This window comes from Scyliorhinus canicula, chromosome 2 (genome assembly GCF_902713615.1).
Source record: "Scyliorhinus canicula chromosome 2, sScyCan1.1, whole genome shotgun sequence".
Classification (NCBI taxonomy): Eukaryota; Metazoa; Chordata; class Chondrichthyes; order Carcharhiniformes; family Scyliorhinidae; genus Scyliorhinus; species Scyliorhinus canicula.
Window position 1 is genome coordinate 280,521,037 of NC_052147.1, and position 22,720 is coordinate 280,543,756.

The following is a 22,720-nucleotide window of genomic DNA, read 5'->3' on the forward strand; positions in this document are numbered from 1 at the left end:
CAGTCGCAGTCCCACAAGGAACTGAATCCCTCCCGGCTACACCATCTCCTGCCTCACATTCATCTGATCAAACAAAGGTCAAAGAAAGGTACAGCACAGGAACAGGCCCTTTGGCCCTCCAAGCCTGCGCTGACTATGCTGCCCGTCTAAACTAAAATCTTCTGCACTTCTGGGGTCCATAACCCTCTATTCCCATCCTATACATGTATTTGTCAAGATACCCCTTAATCGTCACTGTCGTCCCTGCTTCCACCACCTCCTCCGGCAGCGAGCTCCAGGCACCCACTACCCTCTGTGTAAAAAGCCTGCCTCGTACATCTCCTCTAAACCTATTCAACCTCTCCTCATAGCTAATGCCCTCCATTCCAGGCAACACCCTGGTAAATCTCTTCTGCACCCTCTCTTGGCTCCACATCCTTCTGGTAGTGTGGCGACCAGAATTGAACACTATACTCCAAGTGTGTCCTAACGAAGGCCAGTGAGGGGCTAGTTTAGCATATGGCCAAATTGCTGGCTTTGAAAGCAGACCAAGGCAGGCCAGCAGCAAGGCTCAATTCCCGTACCAGCCTCCCCGAACAGGTGCCGGAATGTGGCGACTAGGGGCTTTTCACAGTAACTTCATCTGAAGCCGACTTGTGACAATAAGCGATTTTCATTTCATTTCATTCTTCATTTCACTAAGGTTCTATACAGCTGCAACATGACTTGCCAATTTTTGTACCCAATGCCCCGGCCAATGAGGGCAAGCATGCCGTATGCCTTCTTGATTACATTCTCCACCTGTGTTGCCCCTTTCAGTGACCTGTGGACCTGTATACCTAGATCTCTCTGACTGTCAATACTCTTGAGGGTTCTACCATTCACTGTATATTCCCTACCAGTATTAGACCTTCCAAAATGCATTACTTCACATTTGTCCGGATTAAACTCCATCTGCCATCTCTCCGCCCAAGTCTCCAAACGATGTAAATCCTCTGACAGTCCTCATCGCTATCCGCAATTCCACCAAACTTTGTGTCGTCCGCAAACTTACTAATCAGACCAGTTACATTTTCCTCCAAATCATTTATATATACTATGAACAGCAAAGTTCCCAGTACTGATCCCTGCGGACCACCACTAGAAAAGCACCCTCCCATTGCTACTCTCTGCCTTCTATGACCTAACCAGTTCTGTATCCATCTTGCCAACTCACCTCTGATCCCGTGTGACTTCAACTTTTGTACCAGTCTGCCATGAGGGACCTTGCCAAAGGCCTTACTGAAGTCCATACGGACAACATCCGCTGCCCTACCTTCATCAATCATCTTTGTGACCTCCTCGACAAACTCTATCAAATTAGTGAGACACGACCTCCCTTTCACAAAACCGTGCTGCCTCTTGCTTATACGTCCAGTTGCTTCCAAATGGGAGTAGATACTGTCTTTCCCTACCACTGACGTAAGGCTCACCGGCCTGTAGCTCCCTGGATTACCCTTGCTACCCTTATTAAACAAAGGAACAACATTGGCTATTCTCCAGTCCTCCGGGACATCACCTGAAGACAGTGAGGATCCTCGTATTCCTGCTCTCCAGCGCGTGGAACTGGTAGTAATCCTGAGATTACTACATTTGAGGTCCTGCATTTTAGTTTATCTCCTAACTTGCTGTACTCAGCTTTCAGTTCCTCATCCCTTAGTTTACCGACATAGTTTGTACCAATGTGTACCCCGATCACTGGCTGTTCACCTTCCCAATTTAGAATGCCCTGAAGCCACTCCATGACTTCCCGAACCCTGGCACCTAGCAGGCAACATCCTTGATTCACGTTTGCGGACACAGAAGCGTCTGTCTAAGCCCCTAACTATCGAATCCCCATCAGTATAGCCCTGCCACTTTTCTCCCACCCATCTGGGCACCCAAGGGGCTGGTTTAGCACACTGGGCTAAATCACTGGCTTTTAAAGCAGGCCAGCAGCACGGTTCAATTCCCGTACCAGCCTCCCCGGACAGGCGCCGGAATGTGGCGATTAGGGGCTTTTCACAGTAACTTCATTGAAGCCTACTCTTGACAATAAGCGATTTTCATTTTCATTTTTCATCTGAGCAGCAGAGCCACCCACGGTGCTGTAGATTTGGCTGCTGCTGCCTTCCCCTGAGAGGCCACTCCCCCTCAACAGTACCCAAAATGGTATATGTTTGATGGGGAGGATTACCACAGGCAGGGCCGGCTCAAGGTACCGGCAACTCGGACAGTCGCCCGGGGCGCCATGTGCTAGGGGCGCCGCGTAAAAGACTCGGGTCCCAGTTGGGCCGGTGCCAACCAGCGCATGCGCCGTGGCCGCCCTCCCTCAGGCCGCCCCGCACAAACATGGCGGATGGATCCAGGCTCGCCGGTGGTCACTCCGCCCCCCCCCCCCCCCCCCCCCGGCTCACTCCGCCCCCCCCCCCCCCCCCCCAAGGGCGCCGAAGTTCAGCTTGCCCGGGGCGCCAGCAACTCTAGGGCCGGCGCTGACCACAGGGGACTCCGGCACTGCCTACCTGAGTCTTTTACTGTTCCTGATGGTCACCCATTACCTTGCTACCTGTACAATTCTCACCTCGGTGTGACCACCTCGCTAAACGAGCTTTCCACGACCACCTGAGCGTCGCGGATGCTCCACAGTAGCCTGCCCACAGCTCCAGCTCCGAAATCCAGTTAGCTAGAAGCTGCATTTGGACACACCTTCTGCAGACATGGTCACCAGGGACGCTGGAAGTGTCCCTCATTTCCCACATTGTCCACGAGAATGGGTCTGAGGTCTCCTGCCATGATGTCCTTGTTATCTAAGCTAGTTACTCCCTGAAAAGAAAAATGACGTTAGCTAGGGGCCATATTTATGTTAGCTCGGAACCTTGGGCTGGATTCTCTGCAGCCCCGCGCCAAAATCGCGTTTGGCATGGGGCCGGAGAATCAAGTTTCACGATGAAATCAGGCCTGGCGCTGATCCGGCGATTCTCCAGGCCCCGCAGATTCGTGAATTACTCTGAGCAGCTGGGAGGCCATTACCAGAGGCCCGCCCAGCAATCCTCCGCTCCCAACCGGCTGAGCTCCCGACGGCGTGGAAGTAATATGGTATTGTCGATCAGGATGGTCGCGTGGTGGCTGCGGACTCAGCCCGAGGCCACCCTGGTTGTGTATTGGGGGATCGGGCACCTTATGGGCTGGGCCACAGATCAGGCCAGTCTGATGCAAGTGCACGTGGCCAGTCAGGGGGTCCCTACATTATGGAGCTGCCTCTGCGGTCCAAGACCACCATGGCACTCAGTGTGGCCGCTGGAGGCTGCCACCATGCGCATGCACGGACTTGAAACCGGATGTGCGGGGGCCCGTATCCGAAGCGAAAGCTGCGTGAAGCACTCCGGATCCCTGCTAGCCCCCTGAAGGTAAGTGAATCGGCTTGTATTTGTTGGAGGAAACTCGGGAGTTTTTATACCGGCGTGGGGATATAGCCCCATTTTGGGAGAACCCAGCCCGTTGTTTCTTACTTGAGACTTCTATTGTGATTTTACGGTACTAATCTATACTGGTTTAGCACAGTGGGCTTAGCAGCTGGCTTGTAATGCAGAACAAGGCAGCAGCATGGGTTCAATTCCCGTACCAACCTCCCCGAACAGGTACCGGAATATTGCGACTAGGGACTTTTCATAGTAACTTCATTGAAGTCTACTTGTGACAATACACTATTACTATTATGATGCTCGATCAATGACTCCAGAAGCCAGATTGGACGACAATTGAAGGCTTTATTGGACTAGATGTTTCCCCCAGCAGCGCAGGTACAGAATGCAGCAGCTGGGGAGACACTGATTCTTACAGTCCGCCTTACTGGGTGGAGCCAGCAGGCAGGCTTCACCAATGATCTTGCTGTCTCAGGTACCTCCCACACCAATGGTCTTACAGCCTCAATCTGAGTACCGTAATACCCCTAATACCGACTAATACCCCTAATACCGACTGCCACATATTATAATACTCCTTTTTATTTATTTATTATTTTTAGTCCCAACAAAATTTTAAGGGATGAATTTGATTAAAAGATTGAAAAACTCACCTGGACCTACTCACCAATTAGCTACTTTGTTTGGTCCCACACCACTTTCTGAAACGGTGTTTATATTTATCTTTCTCCTCTCTCACTCTTTCAAACTCTCGTCAGCTCTCGCTCATACTCCTTCTTCTCTGCACCTTGTTATTAGAGAATTTACAGCTGTACTTACCCAATTAGCTCTTTGATTTCCTGTTTCTGCATTCTGAGTCACTACTTCTTTATTTTCTCCGCTCTTTTTCAGTTCTTTCAGCTACAGCTATTTATACAGTCCCTAATATCAGTTACTCACCAACCAATCAGCTCACCGCTTTCCTGTGCTGTCCCTGTTAATTTTATTTCTTGAACCCCAGCACGCTGTTTGAACAGCTCCTGAGCCTCGAGGAGGCTGTCCTGGTGCATTCTTCTCCCGAAGGCCGATACAAAATATCTGTTCAACTCATCTGCCATCTCCTTATTTTCCATTATCAATTCTCCAGATTCACTTAATATAGCACCACCGCTCACTTTCTTAACTCATTTCGTTTTTAACTACTTAGAGAAACTCGTACTATCTTCCTATATTTCTGGCTAGCTTTCTATCATGCTCTGATTTTCTCTCCTTATTCATCGTTTAGTCAACCGTTCTATATTCCATCTAATCTTCTGCCCTTCCACTTGTCTTTGCTCAACGATCTGCTTTTTCTTCAAGTTTGATCCTCTCTTTAACCTTTCTAGTTAACCATGGATGGTTGGACTTTTTCTTATTCACTGGAACATATCTGTTCTGCGCATTCTGAAATATCCCCTCAAATATGCATGGCAGATGCCGTATAATGAGTAAAAATTTGAGGATATCCGCTTTGGTAGCAAAAATAGGAAGGCAGATTATTATTTGAATGGATGAAAATTGAGAGAGGTGGATACTCAGCGAGACCTTGGAGCCCTCGTGCATCAGTCGCTGGAAGTAAGTGCACAGGTACAGCAGGCAGTAAAGAAGGCAAATGGTATGTTGGCATTTGAGTATTGGAATAGGGATGTTTTACTGCAATTGCATAGGGCATTGGTGAGGCCAAACCTGGAGTATTGTGTTCAGTTTTGGTGTCCTTAAGCTAGTGAGGAAGGATGTTCTTGCTATGGAGGGAGTGCAGCGAAGGTTTACCAGGCTGATTCCTGGGATGGCGGGACTGTCATATGAGGAGAGACTAAGACGGTTTGGATTATATTCATTGGAGTTTAGAAGAGTGAGAGGGGATTTCATAGAAATGTATAAAATTCTAACAGGATTAGACAGGGTAGATTCAGAAAGAATGTTCCCGATGGTGGGGGTGTCCAGAACTAGGGGTCATAGTTTGAGGATAAGGGATAAACCTTTTCGGACTGAGGTGAGGAGAAATTTCTTCACCCAGAGACTGGTGGATCTGGGGAATTCACTCCCACAGAAAGTAGTTGAGGCCAAAATGTTGTGTCATTTCAAGAAGGAATTAGATATCGCTCTTGGGGCTAAAGGAATCAAGGGAAATGGGGGGGAAGGTGGGATCAGGGTATTGAACTTGATGATCAGCCATGATCATAATGAATGGCGGTGCAGGCTCGAAGGGCTGAATGGCCTCCTCCTGCTTCTATTTTCCATGCATGTAAATGTTTGACACTGTATCTCTATTGACCTATCCTTTAACATAATTTGTCAAATCACTTTAGCCAGCTCAGCTTTCACACCCTCATAATTGCCCTTATTAAAGTTTAAAAACATGGTCACAGCCTCAAACTAAATGTAAAATTCTATCATATTATGGTCATTACTACCTCGCGGCGCCTTCACTATGAGACCATTAATTACTCCTATCTCATTTCACAATACCAGGTGTAGTAGGCTGCTGTCTGCCTGGCTTCAGAACATGCTGTTCTAAGAAACCAAAAACATTCAGTGAATCCTTCAGTAATCCTTATCTTGGCTTCCTCTGTCCACCTGCATTTTCAGGTCTATATGTAAATTAAAATGCCCATGATTAACACCGTATCTTTCAGACAAGCTCCAATTATTTCTTCCTTTATGCTACACCCTGCCATGTGGTTACTGTTAGGGGCCCTGTTCATAACTCTCAAAAGTCACTCCTTGCCGTTACTATTTCTCATCTATACCCAAACCATTTATATATCCTGGCTTTCTGAAATTAGCTCATCTCTCTCTGTTGTTCTAGTATCGTCATAAACTTACAGAGCCACTCCTCCACGACATGGTGGCACAGTGGTTAGCACTGCTGCCTCACAGAGCCAGGAGTCCGGGTTCAATTCCAGCCTTGGGTGACTGTGGAGTTTGTACATTCTCCCCGTGTCTGCGCCGGTTTCCTCTCACAGTCTAAAGATGTGCAGGTTAGGGGGATTGGCCATGCTAAATTGCCCCTTAGCGTCCAAGGATGTGTAGGTTAGGTTACGGGGTTATTGGGATAAGCTGGGGAAGTGACCTTGTGTAGGGTGCTGTTTCAGAGGGTCGGTGCAGACTTGATGGGCCAAATGACCTCCTTCTGCATTGTAGCGATTCTATGTCACCACCTTTTCCTCGCTTGTCCTAAATATCCCTTATCCTTCAATATTCAGAATCCCAATCCATGTCTTCAAGTTTTAATTTATTTTAAAAAACTGTTGAGCATCATAATAAATTGGAACAAATAGGCAAAATATTGGGGACACAGCTTACCTATATCTCAGACTTTATTGCAAGGTGGTAGGAGTATAAAGTAGGGAAGCCATGCTACAACTTTATAGGACATCGGAGAGACCGCACCTGCAGTATTTATGGATGAATATACTTGCATTGGAAGCAGTTCAGAGAAAGTACATTAGACTTGTTCCTTGGATGAAGGGGTTGTATTCTGAGGAAAGGTTGAGCAGGTTGGGCCTATAGTCATTGAAGTTTAAAAGAATGAGAGGTGATCTTACCGAAATATACAAGGTTCTAAGGTGGCTTGAGGACGTCGCTGAGAGGATGTTGTGGAATTTACAACTGGGGGAGCAGTTTAAAGATTAGAGGTCTCCCATTAAACCTGGAGATTTGGGGGGGGGGGAGAGAGAGAGAGAGAATTTCTTCTCTCAAAGTGTCATTCGTCTTTGGAACTCTCGTTCCCAGAGAGCAATGAAGCTTGAGACATTGAATACATTCAAAGCTGGTTTAGACAGATTTTTGATTGACAAGGGTGCCAAGGGTTATGAGGGACAGACCAAAAAATGCTGTTAAGGCCATGATTTTTCGAAATGATGGATCAGGTTCGAATGACAAATGGCCAATGCCACTCCTTATGTCCTTATGATCCAAAGATGGTCTCTACCACAAAAGGTCTGTTCAGGATCACGCACATGTACAAAAAACTGGAAAATTATCAAAATATGCCGGTCCAATAGAAGGTTGTTTTCTCATCTGTCACGGATTAGGTTTGAATTCCCCGAAGTTAAGCCTATGTCCTGCCCTTGTAGTCTTTAAACTTTCTGGCCCAGGAGTTTAGAGCTGGGTGAATGTCAGGTCAAATAAGGTGAGAGTCCTCTACTTAATGACAGTGATAGTAGCACTCACAACTTTAGGTATTTTGCTTCCTTCCACTTATACTGGACTTTAGGCTTTGCCTTTGGGCGAGCATATACTGGGCGATAAGCTGGCTCCTGAAAACCTATCACTCTGCTTTCCAGATGAGGTCCGTACTGGCACCTATCGCCAACTATTCCATCCAGAGCAGCTCATCACTGGGAAGGAAGATGCTGCCAACAACTATGCTCGTGGGCACTACACCATCGGCAGAGAGATCATTGATCTGGCTCTGGACAGAATACGCAAACTGGTAAGAGATTTTTAAAGTGGAATTCAGAGGCCCAAACCTTCCAGTTCAACCTCGCTAGATTAATTAAATGAAATGGCCTTGGAGCATTCCTTCCCCTCGAGAGGCAAGTTCTCTGCCACACTGGGTGAGGGAGAAGAGAGAGCAGAGGTGAAGAAGCTTCTTCGGGAAGAAGGACACATTGGTATGTGAACCAGCCCATGGTGTTGTCATGGACTCTGATCCTGACAGTACTGATTTAGGCTTCTCAGTCAGGCTGCTGTTTGTAGTAGTCTGATAGGAGGCAAGAGAATGGAGACATTTGTTAAAATGTTTTAGTGTGAATGTCAGCTGCCATTGCATTGTGCAAAGGTTCAACTGAGTAACTAACTAACTCCATCATTTTGTGAAATAATTTAAACTCTATAATGGTTATGAGAATGAAGGACCTTGTATTTCTACAGAGCCTTTCATGACCTCAGGACATCCCAAAGCCATTATAGCTAATCACTTAGAAACATAGAAAATAGGTGCAGGAGTAGGTCATTCGGCCCTTCGAGTCTGCCCCACCATTAAATATCATGGCTGAGCATGCAAGTTCATTATCCGACTCCTGCTTTCTCTCCACACCCCTTAATCCCTTTAGCTGCAAGGGTCACGTCCAGCTCCCTCTTGAATATATCCAACGAACAGGACCCAACAGCTTTCTGTGGTAGAGAATTCCACAAGTTCACAACTCACTGAGAGAAGATGTTCTTCCTCATCTCAGTGCTGAATACCTTACCCCTAATTCTTAGGCTGTGACCTCTAGCTTTGGACATCCCCAACATCGGGAACATTCTTCCCGCATCTTGCCTGTCCAGTCCCATCAGGATTTTATATGTTTCTATGAAATCCCCTCTCATTCTTCTAAACTCCAGTGAGCACAAGCCCAGTTGATCCAGTTTTTCTTTATATGTCAGTCCTGCCATCCCAGGAATTAGTCAGGTCAGCCTTCTCTGGACACCCTCAATAGCAAGAATGTCCTTCCTCAAAGTAGACAAAAGCTGCACACAATACTCAAGGTGTGGCCTCATCAAGGCCCTGTATAACTGCAGCAAGACATCCCCATCTCCTATACTCAAATCCTCTTGCTCGGAAGGCCAGCATGCCATTAGCTGTCTTCACCACCTGCTGTACCTGCATGCCAACCTTCAGCATAATAATAATAATTGCTTATTGTCACAAGTCGGCTTCAATGAAGCCCCGAGTCGCCACATTCCGATATCTGTTCGGGAGGCCGCTACGGTAATTGAACCCGCGCAGTTGGCATTGTTCTGCATTGTAAGCCAGCTATTTAGCCCACTGTGCTAAACCAGCCCCTGTTCCACTAAGACACCCAGGTCTCGTTGCACTTCCTCTATTCCTAAACAGCTACCATTCAGATAATAATCCGCCTTCCTGTTTTTGCCACAAAGTGGGTAACCTCACATTTACCCACATCATATTGCACTTGCCAAGTATTTGCCCACTCAGCCAGCCTGTCCAAGACACCCTGCAGCCTCTTTGCACCCTGCTCACAGCACACACCGCTACCCAGCTTAGTGTGGTCTGCAAATTTGGAGATATTGAGCACGATCTTCCCAAAAGGGAACAAAGTTACCTAGCGAGCGCGTTTAGCCTCGTGTTTCCCGGTACTTGCAGTGCCGACAAACACGTGTCTACTCAACACTACTCGTTTTTTACAACGGGGAGCTCCAATGGCATCCCGATCTTTGAGGCCCACAAAAAAAAATCCCTGACCTCCCCCCAGCCCAAACACAACATAGGAGGGTCCCCCAGCAACCCCGGCCTGATCACACACACACATATAAAATGCCAACCTGGCACCATGGCAGTGCCCTGCCAGCACCACCTGGGTACATTGGCAGTGTCAGGATGGCACTCAGATGGCACTGCCAAGGTACCCAGCAGTGCCAGGACACCATCCTGCCTAAAGAGCATGCAGCTGAGGGCCTCAATTCCCTTGGGGACCCCCATGAGCGCTGTGCCGTTCCATCTGGTTCCCATATGTGGAGACCAGCACCAAACTGCGCTCACCCGAGGTCCCCGAGATGAAGGGATTGAATCCCAAAGCATCAGGTACCTTGGAAGTCTGCACATTAGAGTAAGGCTTACTGCCCTAATATGCAGATTTGCCAAAAAGTGATAGGCGGGTATCTCCTTGCAACGTCTCGCGAAATTGCATGGAATCTCAAGGCGTTGCGAGCCGGGTGTTCCCGGGAGCCGGGTCTCCCAGCTTTCACTGGCCACATTGCGCCGCAGTGAGATGCTTTTCTGGCGCAGCGTGGCCGGTAGATCGCGCCCATTGCCTGCAATTCCTTCAGACAAATCATGCTTTTCTGGTGCAGCGTGGCCGAAAGATCGCGCCCATTGCCTGCAAGTCCTTTGGACAAATCATGAATATATATTATGAACACCTGGGGTCCCTGCACTGAACTCTGCAATACCTCACTAGTCACTTCCTGCCACTCTGAAAAGGACCTGTTTATTCCCACTCTCTGCTTCCTGTCTGCCAACTAGTTCCCTATCCATGTCGATACATAATAATAATCGCTTATTGTCACAAGTCGGCTTCAATGAAGTTACTGTGAAAAGCCCCTAGTCGATACATTCTGGCGCCTGTTTGGGGAGGCTGGTACGGGAATTGAACCCGCGCTGCTGGCATTGTTCTGCATTACAAGCCAACTGTTTAGCCCACTGTGCTAAACAAGCCCCATTACCCCCAAGACCATGAGCTTTAATTTTGCTCACTAATCTCTTGCGTGGGACCTTGTCAGAAGCCTATTGAAAGTCCAGATACACAGCAAGCACTGGTTCACCCTTGTCCACTCTACTGGTCATATCCTCAAAAAACTCCACAAGATTTCCATCCATTATTTCTAGGGGCTCTTCACAGTAACTTTATTTGAAGCCTACTTGTGACAATAAGCGATTTTCATTTCATTTCATTCAAGATTTGTCAAGCATGATTTCCCATGTGAATCCATGCTGACTTGAACCGATCCTGTCCCCACTTTCCAAATGCTCAGTTATTTCATCCTTAATAATTGACTCCAGCATTTTCCCCACTGGTGTTCGACTAACCAGTCTATAATTCCCCATTTTCTCTCTCCTTTTTTAAAAAGTGGGGTTCCATTAGCTACTCTCCAATCCATTGGAACTCTTCCAGAGTCTATAGAATGCTGGAAAATGATCACCAATGCGTCCACTATTTCTAGGACCACTTCCTTAAGAACTCTGGGATGCAGAGCATCAGGCCCTGGGGAGTTATCGGATTTTAATCCCATTAATTTCTCCAATACAATTTCCTGACTAATAAGAATTTCCTTTTGTACTTCCTTCATGCTAGACCCTCTGTCCCCTGGTATTTCCGGAAGGTTATTGTGGTCCTCCTTAGTGAAGACAGGTCCAAAGTAATTATTCAACGGGTCTGCCATCTCTTTGTTGCCCATTATGAATTCACCTGATTCTAACTGTAAGGGACCTACATTTATCTTCACCAGTCTTTTTCTCTTCACATATCTGTAGAAGCTTTTGCAGTCAGTTTTTATGTTTTCTGCAAGCTTACTCTCGTATTCTATTTTCCCCTTCAGAATTAAACTTTGTCCTCCTCTACTGAATTTTACATTTCTCCCAGTCCTCAGGCTTGCTTCTGGCCAATTTTTATGCCTCCTGAAGGTAAAACTCACCACTATTCTTAGAATTCCCCCTTTACCAAAAAAAGGGTCGATATTCTAAATGGTGAACAGAGATTCTCACTCCCTGACTCCGATGCAGGCTTCGGTGGGTGCTATTCAGGTCAAACTATATTTTCAAGTTATCCCCCGGTATAACCCATACCTTCACCAAAGAATTTTACCTACTTACCCCTTAGTCCTGGGTCCTGCGTTGCTAAGTAAGTAAAGTAGACTTTAGGAAAAAAAACACTTTTTCAGGTTAAGTAAGTTATTTTATTATTATAATTTTTTTTTAAAGCTGTAAACACTTTCTTAACAGAAAGGTAAAAAGATCTTGCTTCTGGATCCTTCCTTTTGGTTGAAGGGACCTTCAGGCCCACCTTGACAATCAATCTTCTTTAAAATCTGGTCTCCTTGAGATGTATTCGCTGGTGAACTCGGTTGCTGTGTCCTATCCTTCCCATGTACCGAGCTGTGAGAGCTGGCTCTGCTGGCTGTCCCCTTTCTTCGGGTTTATATTCTCTTTCGAAGAGTTATTAAGTTTTAACGACTTTATTGTAAATGAGCTTCTTTCACTTTGATAGTTTAAAAGTATCTTTGATGTAAACATTTTAATACAACTAATTATTCATTTTGGGCATGTCGTCTCCTCTCAGATCTGATTAAACAATGCTTTGGTTTCAATAGGTGTTACTTTTATTTCTGTGATTTCGAATCGTTTAATTTTCCAATTGTCCCCAGCTCATAACTTCGCCTTTGATTTTGACTTTAAATTATGTGTCTCGTAGACAGGTCGTCTCCAATTTTCTTTTAATAAACTTGATGTTAGTAGAATTTTACACTTAGAATTGACACCAAATTCGACTGAGCATCATCCATCCTTTCCAGCTGTTTACTAAGAGAGTTTATTTCAATTAAGGTGTGAAACTTTGCTTTTAGCTGTATGCTAAAATTTAACTTGGTTATGACTTGAAAGACCTGCCTGCTTTAAACATTCATCACTTAATTCAATTGAAACTCTCATCCATGCTTTTCCAGATGCTTCCTGAGATAGTTACTTTCAATGAAGGTGTGAGCCATTGTTTTAGTTTACCACAAGGATCCTGTGTGTTTGCTAAACCTGCTTGTGAGCAAGAATCTGCATTTTATCATCCTGCTCTTTGCAGCTGCTATTAACCTTTTATGGGATCTTTCCCTGTATCCTCTCAGACCAGACATTGCCAGACTTCCATGTTTCAAATGACACATTTTTCTGTATTTTCAATTACACTCCTCTTTGGCTTGAACACTATCCCTGATTTCCCTCGTTAGTCATGGTTGAGCCACCTTCCCCGTCTTACTTTTGTGCCAGACAGGGTTGTACAATTGTTGAAATTCATCCATGTGTTCTTTAAATGTCTGCCATTGCTTATCCACTCTTAAGTATTCTTTGCCAGCTTATCCTAGCCAATGCACGTGGATTGGCCACGCTAATTTGCCCCTTAATTGGAAAAAATTAATTGGGTACTCTATTTTTAAAAATAATATATGAACTCACTGATTGCATTCAGCTTGGCTGATTCCTGATTGATATCCAGGTCAGGTAAGGCTACCAGTCTATGAGATTCATGGTCATGTAGTTGATGTCAGCTGAGCAAGTACTTAAAACAGTTGGTCTCCATTGGAAATTGAAGAACCACCTCAATCACAAATATTTTCAGAGATGGCAGTGTAAGCTGTCAGTCTTGGCTTGTGATAGTGCTCTCACCACTGGGTTAGCAGGTCATGGATTCAATTCCCACTCCAAAAACCTGAGTACTGACACTTCAGCACAGTATTGATGGAGTGTTGCATTGTCAGAGGTGTTGTTTGGCAGATGATACGTTAAACTGAGGACCTGATGTTCTTCTGAATATTCCATAGTCACTCTTTTTAAGAAGTGCAGGAAAGTATGACCAGTGTCCTGGACAATATTTATCCATTAACTAATATTGTTAATTGTGTATTAATTAAGTGCTTAACTGTAGTCAGGTGATAAGCATTAGCTGGGGATTCACTTTTATAGGAGCAGATTGAAAATCTTGTTTTTGGAGGTGCATGTTTGTAATGTGTCTGTCTGCAAGTAAAAACCGATAAGTAAAAGTGTGTGAAGATTAGGCTCCAGTTCTACCTTCACTACCTGACTATCTAGAATAGAACAAACATATCTTCAAAAAAAGCAAATGGTTTGGTCATTGTGTGATTGTCATTTCTGGGAGCTTTAAAAAAATTAATTTACGGAATGTGGTTCTCGCTGGTGAGGCCAGCATTTATTGCCCATCCCTAGTTGCCCTTCAGAAGGTGGCGGTGAGCTGCCTTCTTGAACCGATGCAGTCCTTGAGGTGTAGGTACACACACTGTGCTATTAGGGAGGGAGTTCCAGGATGTTTCCCCAGCGACAGTGAAGGAACCGCGATATATTTCCAAGTCAGGGTGGTGAGTGACTTGGAGGGGAACCTCCAGGTGGTGGGGTTGGCAGCTATCTGTTACTCTTGTCCTTCTAGATGGTAGAGGTCATGGGTTTGGAAGGTGTTGTCTAAGGAAGCCTGGTGACTTACTGCCGTGCATCTTGTAGATGGTACACAAGACTGTCACTGTTTGCCAGTGGTAGATGGTTTGAATGTTTGTGGAAGGGGGAGCAATCAAGCGGGGCTGCTTTGTCCTGGATGGTGTTGAGCTTCTTGAGTGTTGTTGGAGTTGCACTCATCCAGGCAAGTGGAGAATATTCCATCACACTCCTGACTTGTGCCTTGTAGTTGGTGGACAGGCTTTGAGGATTCAGGAGGTGAGTTACTCGCCGTAGGATTCCTCCCCTTGCAGTGCACAAATTGGCTGCTGTGTTCCCCACATCACAACGGTGACTAACCTTCAAAGAATACCTAATTGACTAAAACCTGAGATGCTCTGAGGTGGAGAAAGATACTATATAATGGCAAGGACATTCTGTGGTGATCGTAGATCTGACTAGATGCAATACAACTGAGCAAGCACTAGAGGGAGCATGGGGGAGCTATAAATACACCGGGACAGGAAGTGAGGACACACTTCACGGAAGGCAGAACTCGTAACAGGACACAGACACACAAGCAGGCAGCATTTGAGGTAGCCGTAAGTTAAGCTCTGAAGAGAGAACAAATTCACAATAAAGCATCTTCTCCACATTTGAGACTACGAGCTTTATTAAGACACGAGGAACAACACATGGTACCACGAGTGGCTTCAGACGCTTACTACAGAACAACTCAGCTGCAGATACAGAAAGAACAAAATGGCATGGAAATCTCTCACTGGACATTCGACTTGGGAAGACATCGCTGATTGGAATGATTGGAGGATGTGGCATGCACACCCACCTCAGCTGGACACGACTGGCAATGTAAGAAATGTCTGGAAAATGTTTAAACAAATGTTCGATATTTATATCATAGCTAATGATGTAGCGGCAGCCAGAGACAAAATTAAAATAGCAATGCTCATCGCAGGGCATGAAGCTAGGAAAGTATATAATGGATTTAAATACTCAAAAGATGAAGACCGCAACAGCTTACAAACAATACTAAACAAATTTGAAGAGTACTGTAAGAAATTTGAACAGCAAGGCATGCTCAGAGGCCAAACTGCACAGAGACTGAGTGATGCAAAACTTAAAAATTCACTAAAAGAACAACAAATCGCGAGTGGAAAGTACAGATCAAAAAGAAGGAATAACATGAATTTTTCACAAAGCCAAAACGCTGAAATCCAGTCCAGATCGAAAAGAAAAGGTAACTCACAACTTTCAGAAAGAAAAAAACGCTGAAATCCGTGATAAAATGGCGTCCGACCACATTTTGCAGTCTCGGGCAAACAAAGAACTACAAACTGCGTCTGCGCATGCGCAGGAACCGGAAGCCGCGCATGTGCAGTTCCAACCATCCGTTTATCGTTCTGCGCATGCGCCAGCCGCGCATGCGCAGTTTAAAAAAGTTTGCGTTGCCGATCGTTATGCGCATGCGCAGTCTCAAAAAGTTTTGGTCGCAGATCGTTATGCGCATGCGCAAGCCGCGCATGCGCAGTGGACACAAAGCCGCACAGTGCAGGAAGACTGATTTGCGCATGCGCAATTCATTCCTACGCATGACGTCACGAGCGTCATGACGTCTGAGCAACCGGACCACGCCTACTTAAAAGGGAAATGCCCGAAAATTGAAAACAAGATACTTAAAGTGGGAAAACCATATTTTCTTGCCTCAGAACACAGAAAAACGCCTGAACTTAAACCAGCAGTTAAAAATAACTCGCACAACACCCTGGAAAAAGCAGTCTGCACCACCCAAAGTGAAGAGAACAAAAGATTCCGAAACAACAAAAGGTGATTTGTTTTTCGAAGATTACTACTCAGACATGGCTGAGTTATTCGGATATGCTAATCACAGCATCAGCGACACGGTCGCAAAGTTCAACACGAATCAACTCGTGGTAGATGAATCCAACCAAGATGATTTGGTTTTCAAAGAATACTACTCAGACATGGCTGAGTTATTCGGATATGCTCATCACAGCATCAGCGACACGGTCGCAAAGCTCAACACGAATCTACTCGTGGTAGATGAATCCAACACCATGATGCCATGGCAGATCGTCGATACATTGGATGACAGCAATACCCAAGACGGAAGACGATGCCACACAGAGAGCACAGAAAGACTCCACAGAGCGAGCGATGACAGGCTCCACAGTGCGAGTGATGAAATACCCCAAAAGGGAAGCAAGCAAACACTCCCTGGCGAACACCATGCATGAACAAGACCATGAAGGTAAACCCGCTGTATCTGAGCAACCACAAGCAGACTATGAAAGTCTACCAAGCTCACATGAACAAGAAAAAGACAACGTACATCTACCCACTGCATGCGAAAACAGTGACAAGGTGATCACACTCGACGTACAGGATCACAGCGAGACTGACAGTTCTCAGCTTGTCTGTACAGAAGCACAGAGTCGGGCCACCCAACAGTCCAGAGAGACAACGCCAAAAGAAACCATGCAGCTTTTTACTCCAGAAGAGGAGCACCAAGAGTCCAGTGAGACCACGCCAAAAGAAACCATGCAGATTTTGACTCCAGAAGAGGAGCACCAAGAGTCCAGTGAGACAACATCAACGGAAACCATGAAGATTTGACTCCAGAAGAGGAGCGCCAAGAGTCCAGAGAGACCACGTCAAGTGAAATCATGCAGATTTTGACTCCAGAAGAGGAGCGCCAAGAGTCCAGAGACACCACGTCAATTGTAATCGTGAAGGTTTTGACTCCGGAAGAGGAGCGCCAAGAGTCCAGAGACACCACGTCAATTGTAATCATGAACATTTTGACTCCGGAAGAGGAGCGCCAAGAATCCAGAGAGACCGCATCAAATGAAATCGAGAAGATTTGACTCCAGAAGAGGAGCACCAAGAAAGCAAAGGTGAGGAATCAAATCCTCCACAAATGACTGATGTCACCAGCATCGATGCAACATCAGATCATTCTCACCATTCTCGAGACGAAACGTTCAATGACTCAAATTATCCACACGGGACACTCATTGAGCATAACAAGAAAAGCAAAAGCCAAAAGAAGCACAGCAGAAACGAGAAACAACAACAGCAAGAACAAAAGCAACATAAAGCGCGACAAGACAACAACAAATAGCAAGAAGGACTGCAGAAACGAGAACAACAACAGCAAGAACAAAAGCAACATGAAGCGCGACAAGAACAAAAATTGCAAGAAGCACTGCAGAAACAAGAACAACAACAGCACCAACGAAAACTACAACAACAATGACAAAAACTACAAGAACAACAAAACCAACAAGAAGCATAACAAAGATAGCGACAACAACAAAGACAGAAACGACAAAAACAGCAACAAGAACGGCAACGAAAACAACAAAGACAGGAACAAAGATAGCGACAACAACAAAGACAGAAACGACACAAACAGCAACAAGAACGGCAACGAAAACAACAAAGACAGGAACAAAGATAGCGACAACAACAAAGAAACGACAAAACAGCAACAAGAACGGCAACGAAAACAACAAAGACAGGAACGACAGAAACAACAGCAATGAAACAACGACTTGTACACAATGGTACAACTCTGCACATGAAGGACAATGCCACAGCACACTGCAAAACAATGACAGACTACAAACATGCCATGGGATGACAACGAATCGCACAAACTCACATCTGCTCCAGAACAAGCAAGCACACCAGCATCCAAGGCGGATGAGATAATAAATCGATACCACAAGCACAGAAAAAAGTCCATGTCAGTCAACATCAGTGGTTCGGCCATGCAAACACCTCGGGATCACGTATTGGTTACCTAACATAACAAGGAACACCAACAACATTCATAACGGAGTTGCAATATCAATATCACCACGTCAACAACAACAAAAGAAAAAAAACTCTGAACAAATTCATCAAGTATGGACTCATAAATGTTTTTATTGACTGAACTCATAAATATAAATTGGCTTTGTAAATTATGCAATAGCACCATCACTTGTACAGATACACATATCATAAGCAACTGTTTTGTACAATTTTCTTTAATGATGTACAGAAAATATGTAAAGAGAAAAGGGGGGATGTGGTGATCGTAGATCTGACTAGATGCAATACAACTAGAACATAGAACAGTACAGCACAGAACAGGCCCTTCGGCCCTTGATGTTGTGCCGAGTAACTATTACCCTACTCAAACCCACGTATCCACCCTATACCCGTAACCCAACAACCCCCCCTTAACCTTACTTATTAAGACACTACGGGCAATTTAGCATGGCCAATCCACCTAACCCACACATCTTTGGACTGTGGGAGGAAACCGGAGCACCCGGAGGAAACCCATGCACACACGGGGAGGACGTGCAGACTCCGCACAGACAGTGACCCAGCCGGGAATCGAACCTAGGACCCTGGAGCTGTGAAGCATTTATGCTAACCACCATGCTACCGTGCTGACCTCACTGAGCAAGCACTAGAGGGAGCATGGGGGAGCTATAAATACACCGGGACAGGAAGTGAGGACACACTTCACGGAAGGCAGAACTCGTAGCAGGACACAGACACACGAGCAGGCAGCATTTGAGGTAGCCGTAAGTTAAGCTCTGAAGAGAGAACAAATTCACAATAAAGCATCTTCTCCACATTTGACACTACGAGCTTTATTAAGACACGAGAAACAACACACATTCTTCCTTTCAAAATTGAGGGAATATTGTCTATAGACCTCTCCCCCTGACATTTACTTCCTTCTTTAAGAACATTATCTAATAGAAGAAATTAAGCAAGATGCTTATCTTTACACTTAAAATTGTCTAACATTTTGATTCTGAACGTAAAAGTACAGTTAGCTAATTTGGCATATATCCTATTTTCACAGGCTGATGATTGCACAGGACTCCAGGGTTTCCTCATATTCCACAGCTTTGGTGGAGGCACCGGTTCTGGTTTTACATCCCTTTTGATGCAGTGTCTCACTGTTGACTACGGCAAGAAAACCAAGTTTGAATTTACCATCTATCCAGCTCCTCAAATCTCAACTGCTGTGGTCGAACCCTATAATGCCATCCTCACTACCCACACCACCCTTGAGCATTCTGACTGCTGCTTCATAGCAGACAATGAAGCCCTTTATGATATCTGCCGCAGAAACTTGGATATTGAGCGTCCAACCTACACCAACCTGAACCGGCTTTCTCGCCCAGGTTGTGTCCTGCATTACGTGCTCCCTTCGATTTGAAGGTGCTTTGAATGTTGATCTGATAGAATTCCAGACCAATTTAGTTCCATATCCACGCATCCACTTTCCCTTGATTGCCTATGCACCAATTATCTCAGCTGAGAAGGCTTATCATGAGCAGCTCTCAGTGGCTCAGCTCACCAGTGCCTGCTTTGAGCCAGCCAACCAAATGGTCAAATGTGACCCTCGCAGCGGCAAGTACATGGCTGTAAGTATGCTTTATCGTGGTGATGTGGTGCCAAAAGATGTCAATTCTGCCATTGCCAGCATTAAGACCAACGCTCCATTAGATTGTTGACTGGTGTCCAACCGGTTTCAAGGTTGGCATCAACTACCAGCCTCCCACTGTGGTGCCTGGTGGGGACTTGGCCAAGGTGCTACGTGCTGTGTGTATGCTGAGCAATAGCACGGCCATCGCTCAAGCCGGGCTCGTCTCAATCACAGTTTGATCTGATGTACGCCAAGCGTGCCTTTGTGCATTGGTACGTAGGTGAGGGGATGGAGGAAGGGGAGTTCTCAGAGGCCCGTGATGATTTGGCAGCCTTGGAGAAAGATTATGAAGAGGTTGGCATGACAGCGCCGAACTTGACCGTGAGGAATATTAGATACCTGAAACCCTTGTTCCAAAGATTAAATTAGCACGGGTTAATAAACTGATTAGTTTCCCTTGTGTTTATGTTTTCCATCATGTGGTTTCCACATGAGCATTTTTCTTGTATTATTTATTTAAAAATAGAGGTAATAGTGATACTATACTTGTTAAAATGGTGCTGTCTAGGACTATATTCAAAGGCTCTGCTGGGTAAAACCGTGAGTAGAGCTGGGCGCGGAGAAGACCAGAAGTCACCTGGTTCACTTTGTGCTGCATCAGTAGGTGTTCCGCAACTAACCTCAGTGACACCAGATTGGCCAAATTGATCAAGGTATCAATGTTGTCTCTAAACTGGACGATCACGTGCAATCCGACAGTCCTCATGCCCCTTTAAGGCACCAGGCACGAACCACCGTGCACAAAACAAATTAAAAAGCAGTCCTAACTCGTTTAAACAAATCACTCCACAAAGAATTAGAGTGGAATGATTCAAAGAACAAAGAAAATTACAGCACAGGAACAGGCCCTTCGGCCCTCCCAGCCTGCGCCGATCCAAATCAGGGTGACCTTTCTGATTCTCGATCAGAAATGTGCCCATCGGTCGGGGCAGGGTAAAGCTCAGCTCTGAAGAACCTTGCGATTGACTTGCCAGTTGACAATCACTGCAAAGGCTTCCATGTGAGTAAAACATTTGGGGCCTCTGGAATTACAGGCCCAATCAGCAGGCAGTGCCTTTGGGAGGAGTGTGATGAATGATTACTGCACCTTTAATGTAATGATCCCTTTAAGACCGGGTTTGGAACCCTGGGGGACTCCGCCTCTGGCTCCACCCCCCCCCCCCCCCCCCCCCCCCCCCAGGGAGCCATATATAAGGTAACGTTCAGTGGGCCATGTGCAGTGAGCACACTTGCTCGGTAGGTGTCTGGTTCTCTGCTAATTAAAGCCTTTGTTTACCAAGCATCTCTCTCTCGAGTTGCAATTGAGGGCATCAGAAGGAGAAAAGAAAGTTCACAGAAAGAAAAAACCATGGATCACTGCAATTGGTAATGTTTTTATTTAGTAATAGCACTGGGAAATAAATCAACTTCCCCGAGATTGACTTAAAGTTTTCTATGAAGCAAAAAGGTACCTCTGTACCATTCAGCTTAAAATCAAGCCAAGCAATAATTATTTCCTGATCCCTTGGGGACAAGAGTCTTCTATTATGCATTGTTATAATCATGTCTGTCTTTTATCATTGTAATAAAATCATTTTTACATAAAGTAATTGATTTATTCGTAATATGTCAGTCATTCATGGAAAAGTACGCATGCATCCATTCATTAAAGCAACACATCAAAAAATGTTTTCACTCTTTTTAACAAGAGGCTTTGGGCAAAAGGTTATTCCTGAAACATTAACACCTGTTTCCCCATCTCCACAGTTGCTACCTGATTCGCTTCTAGCATTGTCTGTTCTTATTTTCAACAGTGTCAGATGGCTCAGTAACAACACCTTTGGTATGACCAGGTGAGAAGGGGTAAACTGGTTCCCCTCTATTCAACCGCCTTCGTTGGTCACAACAAAGGTTTAAGTTTATTTTTCACGCAGGTATGCCCTTTCCAAATCAGAATATTTTACGCTGGGAGCATAAGGAGACAATCAAACAAGAATTATTAAGTCAAAGAAAGGACAAATTTATTAATCGTTATCCAAGAAAAATTAATAAAAAGGCAATATCAAACATTCGGACACACATATATCTTAGGAAATAATTATTAGAAATTAGGGGTATTGAGACCAGTACAAAAAGGCAAAAGAATACACGATTAATAATAGTAATAATCTTTATTGTCCCCAAGTAGGCTTACATTAACACTGCAATGAAGTTACTGGGAAAAGCCCCTAGTCACCACATTCCGGCACCTGTTCGGGTACACAGAGGGAGAATTCAGAATGTCTAATGCACCTAACGGCATGGCTTTCGGGACTTGTGGGAGGAAACCGAAGCAACCCGGAGGAAACCCACGCAGACACAGGGAAAACGTGCAGACTCCGCACAGACAGTGACCCAAGCCGGAATCAAAACCTGGGACCCTGGTGCCGTGAAGCAACAATGCTAACCACAGTGTCCTTTGACTGTCCTTGACGAGTAGATTTTAAACCAGCTGATTTAGGTCAGCTGGTTTCTTGAATGTGGTCAGATGTCGAGAATGTTGCAATTGTTACGGATTTCGATTTGATGTTAGGTTTCTAGTAGAGTTGGTTTAATGAATCAAACGACACGTTATCCCAAAAGAGAGAGGGATTTGGATTTGGTTTTGTTTATTGTCACGTGTACCGAGGTACAAATGCTGGTCCGAGGCAACGGAAGAGCTCCTACGCGACTGCTCGGAGTCAGTGGACTGGTCCATATTCAAGAGCTCAGTGGCAAACCTAAATGAGTATGCCACTACCATCACAGGCATCATCAGTAAGTGTGTAGAAGATTGCGTGCCAAAGAAGGTAGTACATGCGTTCCCCAACCGGATACCATGGTTTAACTGGGAGGTTCACTCCCTACTGAAAGTCAGGTCTTAGGCGTTCAAGACAGGCGGCCCTGACCTATGCAAGAAATCTAGGTACGACCTCCGCAAAGCCAGGGACGGCAAGAGACAATACCAGACTAAGCTAGAGGTCACAGACGAATGACATGAATTCTCATTTTAGTAAAATGTATTTTATTACAAACGTATCAAAACAGGTTACAGCAAATAAACACCCCAGGATACATAATTCCCAA

The 22,720-nt window shown here is 45.3% G+C and overlaps 1 pseudogene; it reads left to right on the top strand.

The window, feature by feature from the left end:
• LOC119962188 overlaps positions 1-20,023 on the top strand; it is a 44,767-nt pseudogene extending 24,744 nt beyond the window's left edge.
• The last annotated feature ends 2,697 nt before the right edge of the window (positions 20,024-22,720 follow it).